This window comes from Ovis aries, chromosome 4 (assembly GCF_016772045.2).
Source record: "Ovis aries strain OAR_USU_Benz2616 breed Rambouillet chromosome 4, ARS-UI_Ramb_v3.0, whole genome shotgun sequence".
Lineage (NCBI taxonomy): Eukaryota > Metazoa > Chordata > Mammalia > Artiodactyla > Bovidae > Ovis > Ovis aries.
Window position 1 is genome coordinate 12,606,600 of NC_056057.1, and position 18,445 is coordinate 12,625,044.

At 38.1% G+C, this 18,445-nt stretch overlaps 1 long non-coding RNA gene across 1 annotated transcript in view; it reads right to left on the minus strand.

Annotated features, from left to right (window-relative positions):
• LOC132659661 (uncharacterized) overlaps positions 1-18,445 on the minus strand; it is a 66,590-nt gene that overhangs the window by 10,752 nt on the left and 37,393 nt on the right. Inside the window, exon 2 of the long non-coding RNA XR_009600324.1 lies at positions 1,413-1,537. This is a non-coding gene — a long non-coding RNA (uncharacterized LOC132659661). The remainder of the gene's footprint in view (positions 1-1,412; positions 1,538-18,445) is intronic.

The window sequence follows — 18,445 nt, forward strand, 5'->3', positions numbered from 1 at the left end:
TATAAATTCATACTCCAGAAACAGAAAACAAATATGTTTTCCTAAATTACTCATTAAAATGGAAATTCTCTATTTCCACCAGCGGGTGGCAATCTCAACATATACACAATTTAGTATTTTCAACAGAACTGTTTCATGCAAAAGGAAAAACTGCTTAAAATGTCTGACAGCCCTAACTCCAGCAGCTGTTTGTTGCCCTTTAGTTGTTGTGATTAAAAAAGCAAAATGAGAAAACTGCAGGAATAATCACAAGTGAGAACATTACACAACATGTAACAAAATTACCTTAGCTTAATGTCAGCTCAGTGAATAAAAGCTATCTGTTAAAATATTATTCCTCATGTGCTTCCAAAGAATACAGTGTTTTAAATATTTGATATTTCCAGGCAGGACTAAGAGTTTACATCTAACAGATATCCCACAATTACATGAATTACAACTATTGCTAAAAAACAAGACACAATGAAAAGTAATGGAGAATATAATTGTGATGGGAAAACAGCAAGTTTGAACTGTTAGCAAAACATCCAAAACACGGAGCTGAGCCATCATGATAGTCACAGTCAGTCAGGATAGTAGAAAGCTTGCAGGGCCAAGAAAACCTGTGGGGAAATGCTTGCAAATAGCAGTCGGAAAGGGCACCTGTCTCTGATTTTAGAAACAAAAATGAACATAAAATCAAAGTAATTGCTTTCTACGTGCAAAATTCAGTAATGCCCAACATCAGATCATGAGAAAAAGCAGTTTTGGGTACTTTCACGGACAGTTTCATCCGCGTATTTATACACTCAGTCTCCAAACTGAATACAGTATAAATGTGGCAGGTTTTTTTATTTTATAGAAAAACCACAGTCTTTCCCACTGGTAATTTAAAGTAATTTGAATTTTAAAAATCAGTTGAGAGAGAGACAGAGTGAATCTTCAACATCCAGGGCAGTCTAAAATTGAGGGTAGGGTTAGCAGCACAGCTGTAGAGTTGATCTGCAAACCAAGTTCATGCTCAAGATGGGGCCCCTTGTCTCCTTACAGTTTGTTAGTTTCCATTTCCTGCGTGTTTCTATTCCACTGAGCCTATTAAGCCTGGGGGAAAGGGCAGAGAGTTTGACTCAGGATTTAGCAACACTGAAGCCCTCTGGCAAACCGGTCGGCACTCTCAAGAAGCTCATAAAAACTTAGGAACCTCTAGGGAGAACTCTTTGAAGGGGAAAAAAAATGGCAAGGACGATAAAAAAAAACTTAGGGAAAAAGCCACAGTAGCTGCTGGAATAAGGGCTTCGAAAATGTGTAACTCTTGATGGTTAAATAACCCCAGTCCAGCCTCGGGAGCTCAAAGATTAAAGCTTGACTGTAAACAGAAATCTAAAAAGAGCAAGGCTCTCCAATAGTGCCTAACATCAAAGAAAGATTCTTACCTGCTGCGTCACCAGTCCTCTCCACGATTTCTCACAACGCGTAAGGTTTCTAGACTCTTCTATACTTGCTTTCTGTTATCCGTGTCATTCTCAGGGTGTAGGTTCCCATAATTAAGCCGGATATTCTAGTAATGAGGAAGAAAGCAGGGCTTCCATAAGCTAGACACTTTTTCTTCGTGAACAGGGTACCACGTTCCTTTAGCTTTTTTAGTATTGACCTAGTTGTTGTTCAGTCACCAAGTCGTATCCGACTCTTTGCAACCCCACGGAATGCAGCACGCCAGACCTCCCTGTCCCTCACTCTCTCTCAGAGTTTGCCCAAGTTCATGTCCATTGACTCAGTGATGCCATCCAACCATCCCATCCTCATCTAGGATTGACCTAGAGTTTCGAGTAAATATTTATCAGAGATTAGTTTAGCCTGAGCAGCACCACTAGGCAATCTGCTCTCTTGAACACTGTGAGCCATGTTCAGCAATCTAAGGGGGATTAAAATCACTCACTAGATGGTGATGGATGAATTAATGCATGATCAAGTGCCAAAACGAGCACTGCAGATTCCAAGAGCTTTAGTATTTCAGAGTCAAGGAGTAGTTGTGGCAGACAGGACTTAACAGCTAACATTTGTTGAGTGTTCATTTAGTGCCAGACTCTGTTCTGTGTCCTTTAGTAGAATGATTTCATTGAATCCTCACATCAACCCTATGAGTTAAATACTATTATTATCTCCACTTTACAAGCAAGGAAACTAAGGCCTAGAGACGTTCAAGAATTTATCCACAAGTACACAGTAGTAATTGGGAAGACTTGGTTCTTAAACCTAGATAACCTGACTCCATTCTGCTGTACATTCTCCCTGCAAAACTGTGGTATCTCTGGCTTTACAGTCATGCCCCAAAAAATCAGAGGTGTCTCATTTAGCTTAGTTCATGGTGGCTGCTTTCTGATCTTCAGGGACGTACACTTCTAGGCTCCCTTTTTAATGTGAAACCAGGCAAACTGGCTGTAATGAAACAGTCTGAAGCTTTCTCACATCTGAGTCCACTGCATTCGTGAGGATCTAGCCCATGCTGACGGGTTAGGGCTCTGAGAAAGTGAGCAGCGAAAGCATCAAAATAACCCGTAATAGAAGATTTATGAAGAGCACTGATATTATGATTTGAGGGTAGTTACACAGATAATTCAAACTATTTTCATTTTTTTCACTCAAATAACAAGCAAGGCAGAATGCAAATTATGTGCAAGGCACTGCAATAGACATTATGGGTATTCACTGCAGGGTTTGGAAAGCCTCTGCGGATCTTCAGAGACAAGTGTACTTAACATTTTTTATTACGACTTAAGTTTTTAATTCGAAGCACTCTCATCTTAGTAGGTAAGTTGAGTATGGAAAGTACTACATACCACTAAGGGGAAATACACCAAAAGGAAACCCCCCCAAAAAAGAAAAATTAGTTGAGATTACTTATATTAAATAAAAGCCAATAACTCTAAGACCTACTATGGTCATAGTCACTGCCTCAAGAGGACAGTGCTACAAATACTAATGAAGTAAAAGGAATTTCTTCTACAGTAATAAAATATTTAGTCTTTTTAATACTGTTCCTCGGGGAACAAAACCGAATAATTTTGCCAACAAACACGAATGATCTCTATTAGAGTAATGAGAAGTGGAAAAAAGCTATCAGGAAAAGGTGGGCTTTTATGTCCTTTGTTAAATAACTTAAACATTTATCTAGACAAGTATCATATTTAAGGAGCCAAAGTCAGCCTCAAAGGGAACCAGCTGGCCATGAAATACAATCTCTTTAGCTGGATGGAGGGATAAGGATAAACAAAGTTCAGTCCTTCGTGCAGAACATGGAGTGAAGATAGAAAGCACATTGCCCTGGGATTTGTCCGGAGCAGGTGTCAGCAGCCTCTGTGAGATGGCTGCCAAGCCTTTATTTATTCACTTCTCATGAACTGGAAGAGGGAAGGGCTGTAGTATCTTTAGGTCTCTCTCTCTCTCTCTCTCTCTCTCTCACACACACACACACACACACACACACGCCCAGGGTGCACTTGGAGACAGCTACATTAAATCTATAAGCAGAAACACTGTGAAAAAAGCACCTGGTTTACGTTTTCTGCTCCACCAAAAATGTGGGGATAGGACATTTCCCCTCGCTCTCAAAGAATCTCTCTTCCCACAATTCCAGTTACTGCTCCTAGGGCTTCTTTAGAGCCCTCAAGAATTTCCTTCCATAACGCAAATAGTCTTAAGACAGACCACACCTTACATTCATCATTGCAAAAGCCTTTGTGAAGCTGAAAGACAGATAACATTCAAGCACAGTTTTGACATTATGACCAAGCGGAGAACAATTCACTTCTCTGTGTTTATCTGGTCCCACTGGTGTGGATGCAGGAGGCAGAGAGAAAGGGTAACCCTGTTGCTGGTTAAGAGAGGGAGTAGCTGCTTATTTTCTTGCTGTTCTATTTTTATCTGTGTTAAGATCTCAGAGGAAGGCGTAATAAATCAGTTTTGAGGCTGGAATGCCATACTACAATCATATTTTACATATATTTATACTACTGGGTGAGTCAGTAAACAAGAATAATTGAGTTCTGACCAGAACCTAGAGCACTGTATCTGGGATTTATGGGAACAGCAAATAATATAGTTTGGTTTACCCCTAGGTTGCTAGCAAACAGATTTTCTTTTTTTTTACTACTATTTACCTACACACTAGAGCCAAGTAGAGCAATGCAATTAAAGTGTTCCAGGTCATCATAATAAATAAAAAGAGCCTTAAGTATACTTGGATAATTTAATGAAACATTTACTTTTTCTAATTTACTCCTATATATTTCTATTCCTTTCTTTCTTCTGTTTAGTTTAATTCTAAATAAATTTTAAATAAATAAATTAGTCTATACATAAGAACAGAAGTAATATGTAAGACTGATGACAGAGCGCTAATTAGAGACCTTTAAAAATCTTTATAATTTAATAACTTGTAATCAAATAGAAACTCACAGCCACCTTTACTTACTACAGTTGGGAGTTTTTAGCCTATTTATCTATTTTCTCTGTCTTCGATATTCAACCATATCTATAAGACATGTTGTTGTTGACTCTCCAATATCATGTCATGCTGCTTAAAGTTAAATTGCACAATTTTCCTTAGCAAACTATTTATCTTCCCTCTGAGTCTCGATCTGTGTATTTTGGGTGGCATGTCATCCTGATGCCTAGTCAATCAGAGTAGAAGATTCCCCCAGGAGTCTGGGTCAGAGACCATAGGATCCAAATTGGTCCCATTACAGTGGATCCTAGGATTTACATGGAAATTTCCAGAGGACGCTTTCTCCCATTTCCTCTGGACTTGAACACTGGAGAGGTTAGGCTTAGCCAGCCTGAGAATGAAGCCAACAACACAGGATAGCTGAATGAAGAGAGATGGCAAAACCAGGTCCTAATGATAGTATTTTAAGTCCTGTATCAAACCCCTAGATTTTCTGTTACACAAGTCAATATATTCTTTTTCTTAAGCCACTTGGAATTCTCTCTCCTTTTCCATGTTATCAGAGGAGACCTGCCTGACACAGAGACCGAGTTACTTGCTTTTACCCTATTGTACCCTTTTTGTTTCTATTTTCTAACTCAGTGTGTTAGATGTTTATTAATAACAAGAATACCATATTTTTTAACTAAAGCTAAACTTTTTCATACTTTGTGTCCCAAGAACTTTGATGGATAAGTTGTGATGCCAATGTCCGTACACATTCCAGTAAAGGAGTTTGTCATTGAGTCGTGACCCTGTTTTCAGCCATGGTGTCACATGCTATGCTGTTATTCACAGACTGAAATTCAGATTTCAAATTTTCACTTAACATGCTTTCAAAATGATTGTGTTATAAAACCACTGAAATGAAACAGTATTGTGAGAGAGGATACCTGGCAGAAGTCAGGTGATGCAATTAAAGGCCCTGGAAATTGCCAGATCTTTTTAATAGATCATCAAATTCTCAAAGTGGGGAAAGACTGTTACAAGCAACACATGATTATGAAGAACCACAGTCAGGCGCCCAAATAGTTATCTATTAAAAATCTTTGGCTGACTTTCAAGAAAAGCTATTTAACTTCCGGAAATACTTCAGTCATTTAAAGATAAAAAGAAAGCATGAACTCAATCAAATAGGAAATACAGACAAAATCCCAGTGCTCTTCCACATTATAGTGTCACTGTGTTAAGCCTAAACATACTAAAGAAGTCACTATCCTAGGAAGTGTGTTTTCCACATGGTGCTACATTTGAGTGCCGATTGATGAGAATGACTCAGAAAAGTCTTTAAACTCCAAATACAAAGAAGCATTATAACTCTATCTTTATGAAGGAGAAGACACAAAATGCCATTGTTTATGTAAATTCATTAACAAAAAGGTACTAAATTTCATTTATAGATTTTGGTTCTAAGATGCAGCTGCTGCTGCTAAGTTGCTTCAGTCATGTCTGACTCTGTGCGACCCCATAGATGGCAGCCCGCCAGGCTCCCCCATCTCTGGGATTCTCCGTGCAAGAACACTGGAGTGAGTTGCCATTTCCTTCTAAGATGCAGACTAACACACAAAACCAGAGAATAAAGAAAAAGGAAGGAAGAGAGAGGAGAAGGAGGAGGAAGAAGGGAGGAAAAGAGGGAGGGAGGGAAGAAGGAATGAAGACAAGAAGGAAGGAAGGGGAGAGAAAAGAAAGCAATTAATTCTTAACAAGAAAAGGAATTCTTGGTGGGCATGAACTTGTGGAAACAGTGGAAACAGTGAAAGACTTTATTTTCTTGGGCTTCAAAATCACTGCAGATGGTGACTGCAGCCATAAAATTAAAAGACGCTTGCTCCTTGGAAGAAAATCTATGACAAATATAGACAGCATATTAAAAAGCAGAGACATTACTGACAAAGGTCCGTCTAGTCAAAGCTATGGTTTTTCCAGTAGCTGTGTATGAATGTGAGATTTGGGCCATAAAGAAAGCTGAGTGCTGAAGAATTGATGCTTTTGACCTGTGGTGTTGGAGAAGACTCTTGAGAGTCCCATGAACAACAGGGAGATCAAACCAGTCCATCCTAAAGGAGATCAGTCCTGAATTTTCATTGGAAGAACTAATGCTGAAGCTGAAGCTCCTTGACTACCTGATGCGAAGAGCTAACTCATTAGAAAAGACCCTGATGCTGGGAAAGACTGAAGGCACGAGGAAAAGGGAGTGACAGAGGATGAGTTGGTTGGATGGAATCACCGACTCGATGGACACGAATTTGAGCAAGCTCCAGGAGTTGGTGATGGACAGGGAAGCCTGGTGTGCTGCAGTCCATGGGGCTGCAAAGAGTCAGACCCGACTGAGCGACTGAACTGAACTGAACTGATGGACTTGTGGAGTATTGCTAAAAGAAACACCGGCAGCCATAGCAGTGGGCCAAGGTCACAGGAATAAGTATAAGAGGCATCCATTGTGTGGGAAGCCATCACAACTGGAAGTCATTACAGGCAAGAAATCTTTGGGACCTTTATATCTGGTGCACACCACAGCTGCTGAGCTAAGAAGTCAAGACAGCCATCCTGAAAGAAAACACTGCCCTTGCTGTAGCCATGTTATGTGGTGTTAGGAGAACTACATCATCACCACTGGAAGTCATTTTGGACACGCAGGCAACTGTCACTGCTTGGCATACATGCAGAAGAATTCTGCCACCGAAGATAAATATCCAAATAAGATCTACTAATCCCATGGCAACACCATGAAAGACTGTCATCAAGCTCAGTCATTCAACTCACAAAAAAGAACTTTGACTTAACGAGACGAATTAACAGAAAGGTCTTCAAAGAATATTTAATACTATAGGAGAGACAAAACAGGAAATTCAATAAAATACATAAAAACAAGAAAAAGTGGTTATGAAGCAAAAATAATAGTAATAAAATAATCAGTTAAAGCTCTGTCAAATGAAAGATGTACTCATTAATAAATTTCATTGTTGTTAGTCGCTAAGTCATGTCTGACACTTTTGCGGCCCCATGGACTGTAGCCCACCAGGCTCCTCTGTCCATGGGATTTCCCAGGCAAGAATACTGGAGTGGGCTGCCATTTCCTTCTCCAGGGGATCTTCCTGACCCAGGGACTGAACCTGTCTCTCCTGCATTGGTAGGCGGATACTTTACCAATGAGCCCCTAGAGAAGCCATATACAACTTAATAAACAAACTGACTAACATAGTTGGTCTACTTCCAAGTAAGTTGGAAAACTGGAATATACTTCTGTGGAATTCCTCCAGGACATAATACAGAGGTAATGAGATGTAAACTCTGGAGAAAATTTTAAAAGACACGGAAAATAGATTCAGAAGTTCTAATGTCTGACAATGAATCTTCCTAAGAGGAGAAGAAAGACAGAAAGGAAGATCTATGGTTGGAGAAATAGAGACAAAGAATTTCTAAGAACTAAGTGACAGGATTCTTTTGTCCAAAGAGTTCATCACTGCTACCAGAAAAAAGACAATTCAAAAAATTAAAAAAAAAAAAAAAACACAGGCCTAGAAACAAACATTTCAGACCATGAAGGATAAAAAGAAAAAATCCTTTATTTCTCCTCTTCTTCCTCGACTTAATAGGTTTATTCCACTTTCTGAAAGCATAGGAGGCAGTAGTGAGTCTGGAGCGGAAGAGGGGTTGGGCCATGCAGCAAGCAAGCGATTCAAGGAGGTGGCAGTAGACACAAAGGCCAAGTAGACATGAGGTGGGGAGGATGGAAAAGGGAGTGACGAAGGGCTGATGAGGGAGCAAAGGCCAAATATATGGCTCCTGTGGTCAGGAGATTAGTTATATACAGAAAGACTGAGAAAAGAAGTAACTATACTAAAGACAATAGGGGAATTCCCTGGTGGGCCAGTGGTTAGGACTTGTGCTTTTATTGCTGTGGGCCTGGGTTCGATCCCTGGGCAAGGAACTAAGATCCCACAAGCCATGTGGCAGGGCCTAAATAAATAAATAAACGACACTATAAAGATGACTAATGATACTGTGAGCCAGATTTTTCAGTGTTGGAGAAGTGAGTTACAAATAGGAAAAGGAGGACGACTAGAAAGAAGGCTGAGCTGTTAAACTGGAATTGGAGATATCAGTGCGAACTCACGTTTGAACATACCTTATACATTTCTATGGATAGATACATAAATAGACATAGACATGTATGTGTTGTAACATGTGTCTACATATGTCCATATGCACATATATATTTCGTACCTTCTTTGGAGAGCATCTAGAAGCAACGATGCTCTAGTAACTAACAATGAACATAAGTGAGTGCCCAGAGAGTAGTTTCAAAATTCCATCTTCCTCTAAAGGAACCTAAAATCCTTGGGGAAATAACTGATTCCAGGATGGAGGCAAGAAAAGTATAAGATGGTCCTGGAATATCTTGGTGTGCCAGAATATAAGAAAGTAGTTAAAGAATAACTGGGCAGGGTGTGGGCCAGTTACATAATGGGTAATATATCTGGTTACAGATCAGAAGAATAATTGGGCATGTTAAAAGGACATAAGAGCCAGCTTTGAAGAGGTTCATACTGGCCAAATTAAACAATTTGAGCATCAAAATAATGATAGTAGTATGTTTAATGTTAGTCACTCAGTCGTGTCTGACTCTTTGCAACCCCGTGGACTGTAGCTTGCCTGGTTCCTCCATCCATGAGATTTCCCAGGCAAGAATACTGTAGTGTGTAGTCATTCCCTTCTCCAGGGGATCTTCCTGACCCAGGGATCAAACCCAGGGATCAAACACGTGTCTCTTGCATCTCCTGCATTGGCAGGCAGATTCTTTACTGCTAGCACCACCTGGGAAGTCCAAATAGGAATTGATTAAAACTCAGTGAATAAAACAGAAATCCCTGAGTTGATACATACATATACACATACATAAAAGGGGTGATAATTCTACTACTTTCTTAGTAGAATTCCTATTAACAAGTACTAAAAGACAGAAATAGAAAATTACCATACAGCAACAGCCATATGGTAGTTGATTCAGGTGGGAGTAGTCAATAGATGCTAAGGTTTCTGGGTCTGATGAAGAATGGATATTGATATAATCCAATATCTCCCTCCAAAATAGCTTTCAATTACAAAAAGGAAAATGAAGCGTTCATAATGGAGAAGTAGAAGACACCAATATGACCAGGGTCAACATCAAAAATAAGTTAAAAACATGACTTTCATAGAAATGCAAAAAGATCACACATCAAAGATTTATAAACTGCTTATTTGTAAGTAATCAAAAATGAAAAAAAAATGTTACTTTAGGCAAAAATATTACCTAGAACTTAGAAATAAGGCAGCACATCTTTTAATGTCATTCAAGAGCAAAGATCTACGCAACAATTACTTAAGGCAGATTTCTGCAATTTTTATCAGTAACGTACTGAAGAGCATACATTCTTGATCTTGCAAGCCACAGGGTGTCCATCACAACAACTCAGTCCTGTTGCTGTCACACAAAAGGAGCCACAGACATCCCCCAGATAAAAATTAATGACTGAACTTGACTCATACTGCACTGGATTTGCCTGCAGGCTGTAGTTTACCAAGCCCTAATCTAGAGAAATATATGCAAAATAAGAGGAAATGGGTGGGGAGAGAAACAAGAATGATAATAATTTGAAAATTCATATAAGAGAGCAGAAATAATTCTAAACATATCAGTAATTCTAATGCATATGAATGGATTAAATTATTCAAAACAGATTTAAACTATTTAAGCTCTATTTAACAACAACAAAATGCCAGGCTAGTTATAATAAAAAGAAACCTGATAGTGTCTGATTAATAAAAGAATTGAAGGCAAAAGTCATTAAGAAATGAAGGAATGGTTTCATTCACATAAAAGCAATAAAATATATTATCACCCAACAACGAAAAATGTATCAGAATGAAAAGAAAAAAACTCAGGACTGGAAAGAGAAACTAATAGGTTTATAGAAATAGTAAGAATTTTTAAGATACCTATTTCAGATAGCAATAGATCAAGCAGATTCAAAATAAGTGTGGTGGACAATGTCTGAATAATACAACAACATTTGCTAATATATATAAATATGTACATGTGTGTCTACTTAGATATTTCTATACATACACAAACATATATATAGAGAGAGATCAGTATATACATGAATACATACACACACTCAGAGAATAAACACTTTTTTAATGTAAGTAAGAAATTTATGATAAATAACCACATGCTACCCACAAGGGAAGTTTCAACAAATACAAACACAAAACCAAAAAAAATATATTATGCACACCATGTTCACTGCCCAAAATATAATAAAATCAGGTATACAAACTAAGATAGCAAAAAAACAGTAAAAACACATGGGATAATAGTAAATTATTTTGGGGCTTTCAAAACTATCATTTGAAATTGATAACATGTTAAAATTGAAGAAATATAAACCTACATCTTCTAATCAAAATTGCAAAACCCAGAAAGCTCAGAAAAGTCTGAGGTAAGTTTTTAATTTATTTGGCATCAAAACATAATCTGATATGAAATTTTTAGTAGGAAAAGATATTCTGAAATGACAGGAGACCATTTAAAGACTTAATCCTATGGAATATGAATATTCATTTTTTTGCCATTCATTGATGGCAAAAAAAAAAAATATTTCTGAGTAACCAGTGCTATCCCAGGCCCCTCTGGAAGAAGTTACATAATAAATTTATATGAATTATGTTACCATTCTAAAAATCTAAGAATTTTTCAACTCCAAACAGATATCAAACTCAAGTGGTTTCTAAAGGGATTGTAGACTGATACGGTATTTCTTCTATATTCTGAACCTAAGAGAAAGCATAATGAAGGGAGCTTGTCAACTCCAGTATCAATTTTTCTACCTCCTAAAAGCATCCTAATCAAATACTTTTCTGTGGCAAGACTCCAATTTTATGACTATTATAATACCCAAACTAAAACTATTTAATTTTTTTCCTTTCATGCAGAGAATAATGGAATGCAAATATTTTTCCTTGCCTAGAGGCAGGGTTTGAATATTAAGAAAGAGAACTAATATTTTGCTTGTTAATGATTCAACCTCTAAAGGTAATGAGCCATCAAAGTTTACTGTGAGAAAAAAAAAAAAGGGAACCAAACAAGGAAAGAAAAACTGCCTGTAAGGAAAGTCCAAATAGAGAGGAACAGATCTGCCCCTCCCACCCCTTATTCCTGACAAAAAGGAAGTTGGAAAGAGGTGAAAATGAAATGAAAGAGGGTAACAAAAGGAGCCCTGGGAAATTTGGAGCCCAAGCAGAGAGCTTGCAACCTGGGAAGAAACCAGTAGGTAGCTCTAATTAAGAACCACTGCCAAGAGCACCAATCAAGTGTCCAGATGGTGAACGCAAGCTGAATAAGCTGGAGTCTTCACTTGAGTAAAAATGTCACACAACTCCAGGTGATCCTCTCCTTAGCAACAAGAAAGGACTTTAGAACCCAGTGGTTCATCTACTGATTTTGAGCCTTGATGATGTTTTCTGGACGATAGGATTTTATTGTTTGAATAACCCATAGAGGAAATCTTCCTCCTGATTATAATGTTGCAGACCCTCTTAAATTCAAGATGCATGCACGTGTGGTTAGCTGCTCAGTAGCGTCCAACTTTTTGTGACCCCATGGACGGTAGCCTGCCAGACTCCTGTGTCCATGGAATTTTCCAGGCAAGAATACGAGAGTAGCTTGCCATTTCTTCCTCCAGGGATCTTCCTGACCCAGCGATCGAATATACATCTCTTGCATCTTCTGCACTGGCAGGCAGATTCTTTACCACTGAACCCCTGGGAAAACCAATGATAGGAGAGATGAATCCTGGACAACTTGAGTAGTATTAATGATGGGGAAATTACTCCTTGCATTTCTGGTGCCGATGAAGGGGTACAGAACTGAGAAAGATTTTATTTTGTAAGTGGCTTAAGAGATTCTCCAAATTCTGAATGATTTGTAAATATATAATAATACATGTTCCTCCTTATTGGTAATTGTTATCAGAAGTGTGGGCAGTTTTAGTTACTACACCAATCTTTGAAATAAAGAAACAAACCAGACTTTGAAATAAAGAATACAACAAAAATCATATTAAAAATAACTTTAGTGTGTGTAACAGATTTAATGCAAAAAGATTTCTGTATAGGTACTACTAAGGTAAACAAACTAAAGTAACAATACCCTGAGAAATCTCTGTGATCTTAAGGACCTATTTCCTGTGCTGAGTGGGTCTTTATCTCAAGCCTGGGGAAAGAAACAAGCTCTTGTCTTTCATACTTTCATTGACCATCATTATACTCATTCAAATCTACCTAGATTCCATCCACACATGAATTCACTTTCCATTAAGAGTTTCCATAAATGGCAAGCCCAAAGGAGCATTAGGTTAGATGATAATTTTCAAAAGATCAAATGTCATTCATACAAATGTAAAATTAACACATGTCAAAGATGTTACTTAACTCATTAATTAAATGAGGGGCCCATTTCAATGGGTTCAAAAGGGGGATCTCAAAGAAGACATACTGCTGAATCTGTAATACTGAGATGAATTTGCAAAACTGGCTTTTCCACAGGAGGAAAATGTTTTCCTTCTATTAGAAAAATATTTTTACATGTCTACAGACAAGAATTATTTTCATTATGATGCTATTGGTAAAGAACTCGCCTGCAATGCAGGAGACTTAAGAGATGCAGGTTCGATCCCTGGGTCAGGAAGATCCCCTGTGGGAGGACATGGCAACCTACTCCAATATTCTTGCTTGGAGAATCCCATGGACAGAGGAGCCTGGTGGGCTACAGTCCATGGGGTCGCAAAGAGTCAGACACAACTAAAGCGACTTAGCTCCCATCCATTTTATACAACTTTGTACAAAGTTGTAAAACAGCTTAGTTAGAGACAAAGTTGCATATCCCTATAGGTTCAGATAATCTCCAAAGACTCTAAAACTATGTTGAAAATATAGACAGTCACTCCTTTGTTTGTCTTCAACTCATAAATTTCCCCATTACAAATATTTTTGAAAACAATTTTTTAAATGTCATAGCTATTTCCATAATTCTCCAAATAAAACTAAAGGTTCTGTTTTAAAGGAAATGCTTATCACTTATGTGGATTATAATGAAATGTCAAGACTATTGATAATTGTCAAAGTATCAATGATAGTGAGTAGGCAGAAATAATTAGTTCTTGTTCTGACTCTTAGTAGATATACTTACAGTTTGCAAACACTTAGGCAAGGATAAAGAGAAAAATATTTTGTCAATCGTTACTTTAAAAATAATATTCAGTAGAAGAAACATCTTGATAGTCATCAACAGCAATATCAATGACTATGTTTATATGTACTATAATATTTCTGGGTAGAACTAAGATCAATAGAAGGAATCTGTTAATTCTCAAAAAAGGGTTCAGTTCAGTTAAGTTCAGTCACTCAGTTGTGAACTGCAGCACACCAGGCTTCCCTGTCCATCACCAACACCCAGAGTTTACTCAAACTCATGTCCATTGATTAGGTGAGGCCATCCAACTATCTCATCCTCTGTCATCCCCTTCTCCTCCTGCCTTCAATTTTTCCCAGCATCAGGGTCTTTTCCAATGAGTCAGTTCTTCACATCAGGTGAAAAGTTTCAGCTTCAACATCAGTCCTTCCAATGAATATTTAGGACTGATTTCCTTTAGGATTAACTGGTTGGATCGTCTTGCAGTCCAAGAGACTCTCAAGAGTCTTCTCCAACACAACAGTTCAAAAGCATCAATTCTTTGGCACCCAGCTTTCTTTATAGTCCAACTCTCACATCTATACATGACTACTGGAAAACCATAGTCTTGACTAGACAGACCTTTGTTTAATGTCTCTGCTTTTTAACATGCTACCTAGGTTGGTCATAACTTTTCTTCCAAGGATTAAGCATCTTTTAATTTCATGGCTGCAATCACCAACTGCAGTGATTTTGGAGCCCCCCAAAATAAAGTCTGTCGCTGTTTACACTGTTTCCCCATCTATTTGCCATGCAGTGATGGGACCAGATGCCATGATCTTAGTTTTCTGAATGTTGAGTTTTAAGCCAACATTTTTACCCTCCTCTTTCAGTTTCATCAAGAGGCTCTTTAGTTCTTTACTTTCTGTCATAAGAGTGATGTCATCTGCATATCTGAGGTTATTGATATTTCTACCAGCAATCTTGATTTCAGCTTGTGCTTCATCCAGCCCAGTGTTTCTGATGATGTAATCTGCATATAAGTTAAGTAAGCAGGGTGACAATATACAGCTTTGACAATATACTCCTTTTCCTATTTGGAACCAGTCTGTTGTTTCATGTCCAGTTCTAACTGTTGCTTCCTCACCTGCATACAGGTTTCTCAAGAGGCAGGTCAAGTGGTTGGGTATTCCCATCTCTCTCAGAATTTTCCACAGTTTATTGTGATCCACACAGTCAAAGGCTTTGGCATAGTCAATAAAGCATAAATAGATGTTTTTTCTGGAACTCTCTTGCTTTTTTGATGACCCAGCGAATGTTGGCAATTTGATCTCTGGTTCCTCTGCCTTTTCTAAATCCAGGTTGAACATCTGGAAATTCACAGTTCACGTACTATTGAAGCCTGGCTTGGAGAATTTTGAGCATTACTTTACTAGTGTGTGAGATGAGTGCAATTGTGCAATAGTTTGAGCATTGCCTTTTTTGGCAGTTGAAATGAAAACTGCCCTTTTCCAGTCCTGTGGCCACTGCTGCATTTTCCAAATTTCCTGGCATACTGAGTGCAGCAATTTCACAGCATCATTTCAGGATTTGAAATAGCTCAACTGGAATTCCATCACCTCCACTAGCTTTGTTCATAGTGATGCTTCCTAAGGCTCACTTGACTTCACATTCCAGGATGTCTGGCTCTAGGTGAATGATCATACCATCGTGATTATCTGGGCTGCGAAGATCTTTTTTGTATAGCTCTTCTGTGTATTCTTGCCACCTCTTCTTAATATCTTTTGCTTCTGTTAGGCCCATACCATTTCTGTCCTTTATTGTGCCCATCTTTGCATGAGATGTTCCCTTGGTATCTCTAATTTTCTTGAAGAGATTTCTAGTCTTTCCTATTCTACTGTTTTCCTCTGTTTCTTTGCACTGGTCACTGAGGAAGGCTTTCTTATCTCTCCTTGCTATTTTTTGGAACTCTGCATTCAAATGAGTATATCTTTCTTTTTCTCCTTTGCCTTTAGCTTCTCTTCTTTTCTCAGCTATTTGTAAGGCCTCCTCAGACAGTCATTTTGCTGTTTTGCATTTCTTTTTCTTGGGTATGGTCTTGATCCTTGTCTCCTGTACAATGTTATGAATCCCCATCCATAGTTCAATAGGTACTCTATCAGATTTAATCAAATCAAATCAAATCAAAAAAGGGGTTACTGAGAGAATATTTAGCAAGTTGCTCAAACTTTTTAAGAGACATTTTAAAGAGACTTGGGCCACTCAAATTGTCATTTTTGAAATATGTTTTACAGTCTAAAACAACAAAAATACAGTGAATTAAATGCTAAGGATAACTGACATATTAAGTATAGATCAAAATATTGGTACAACAAGGTTTTCTTTAACATATTACACATCACGTATGTTGAGGTCTCATATATGGCCCAAAGAAACCCAGCCTGCTTTTATAAATTTTGAGTCATCATATCTCTGTGTAAATGTTATAGCACTGACATATAGTTTTCGGGCACTCTCCTTATGATTTAAAGCCAAGTCTTCCAATCACAGATAAAACCCACAAATTATAACACCAGGAAAGTATCTTATTTTCTAAAAAGTATTACTTGCTGTCATGACAGTATTATACTATAGTAGAAAGTAGGAATTCTCCTTGTATATTTCTCAGAAGAAAGCTGGGAAGACTCTGCTTCCAGTTAATACAGCAAAGTTAAATATCAGAGTAATTCTCTTGTCAAAATTAATTATAAAATGCATGAAACAATAGCTTGACACATTAGAGAATACTGACAGCAGGGAGAACGTGAGAAGCAGCGGTCCTGGAGAGAAGGCAAGCACACGGAGAGGAGCCTCTCTGCTCTGTGATCCTCCTCAAGACACCCGCGGAGCTGCCACAGAGAGAAGCAGAGGCTAAACACAAAGACAGACCTGGCTGCAACATTCTCACTGGGCTGAAGAGACAGGATTCAGAGTTGAGGGCATCCAATAGGGTAGACTGGAGAAAGAAATGGCAACCCACTTCCATATTCTCGCCTGGAAGATCCCACGGACAGATGAGCCTGGTGGGCTAAATTCCATGGTGTGGCAAAAGAGTTAGATATGGCTCAGCGGCTAAACAATAGGGTAGACTTGAAGAAAATGAGAAAACACATAAAAAGTGTACCTGAAATTCTGCATGCAATTTCTCTGCAAAGGGTTTTCCATCTTTGAAACCACGTATGCACAGAGCAAGACTCGTAGAAACCTAGCCAAAAATAGTAGTCTGACAGGTAGCGAAGCAAAGACCCTGGCAGTATGGTAGTACTGAGGACGTGTAGGTTATAATTCAGGGCTCAGAAAGTAGAGGTGATACAGGAAACACCCTCATGACTGAGACCACGGAAAAGCTATACCTTACAAGTAAGGACTTTGTCCTAAGAATGAAGGCAATTTAGAATAAGACCAATCCCATCAGAGTAGAGAATCTATTTTCCACTAGGTCAAGGTGATCTGCCATAGCTCTCTCTTCCTGTCAAATGAAATTAAACTATCTTGGGGGAGATCATCACCTATGATCACTCTGATTTTTCGTTCAGAATATCAAAACTTCATCAGATGTTACGAGAGAAAATAAGAAATCGGAACATATAGCAAAAAAGCAGGAAAAATTAAAGAACAGATATAGAACTAAAGATGATTCAGCTGTTGGAGTTATCACCAGATTTTAAAATAACAATGCTTAATGTATTCTTTATAACAGAGAGAAGGGTGGGAATTTTATAAGAAAACAGGGATCTACTAAAAAGAATCAAGTATAAATCGTATGAATGAAAACTGATAATAATTGAAATCAGGAATCCAATGCATATTTTTAATAGCAGAAAAGGCAAAGATCAGAAAACTGAAAGAGAATAACTAGGAAACATTCACGTGAAAAGGCAGAAAGAATATTCAACAGGGACAGTTCAGTGGGAAAAGAACAGTCTTTTTAAAAGTGGCGCTGGGACAGCCTCAAATGCACACACAACAGAATAAAGCTGAACCACATACAAAATGAACTCCAAATAGCTTATATCCATAAATGTAAAGCTAAAGTCATCAGACATCTCCAAGACTCTAGCTTTAGCAATGGTTTCTTAGATATGCCACCAAAAGCACAAGTGACAAAAAGAAAAAAAAAATGCATAAATTGGATTTCAATAAATTAAAACATCTGCACTTCAAAGGACATCACCAAGAAAATGAAAAAAGAAAACACCCTTAAATAATGGGAGAAAATATTAGCAAATTATGTATCTGATAAGAGATATAAACAGAATATAAAAAGAACTATATGAAAGAATGAAGTCCTTATATATGCTCATATAGATAAAGCTTGAAAATATTTTGCTAAGTGAGAAAAGCCACACAAAGGTGACAGTTTTGTGATTCTATTTTTATGAAATGTCCAAAATAGGCAAATTTATAGAGACAAAAAGGAGATTATCAGTTGCCAAGGACAAGGAGAAAATGGAATATGAATTGATAATGGGTACAAGGTTTCTTCAGGGATGATGAAGTTAGACAGCATTTCAGTTGAGTTCAGTTCAGTCGCTCAGTTGTGTCTGACTCTTGACGACCCCATGAATCGCAGCACGCCAGGCCTCCCCATCCATCACCAACTCCTGGAGTTCACTCAGACTCACGTCCATCGAGTCAGTGATGCCATCCAGCCATCTCATCCTCTGTTGTCCCCTTCTCCTCCTGCCCCCAATCCCTCCCAGCATCAGAGTCTTTTCCAGTGAGTC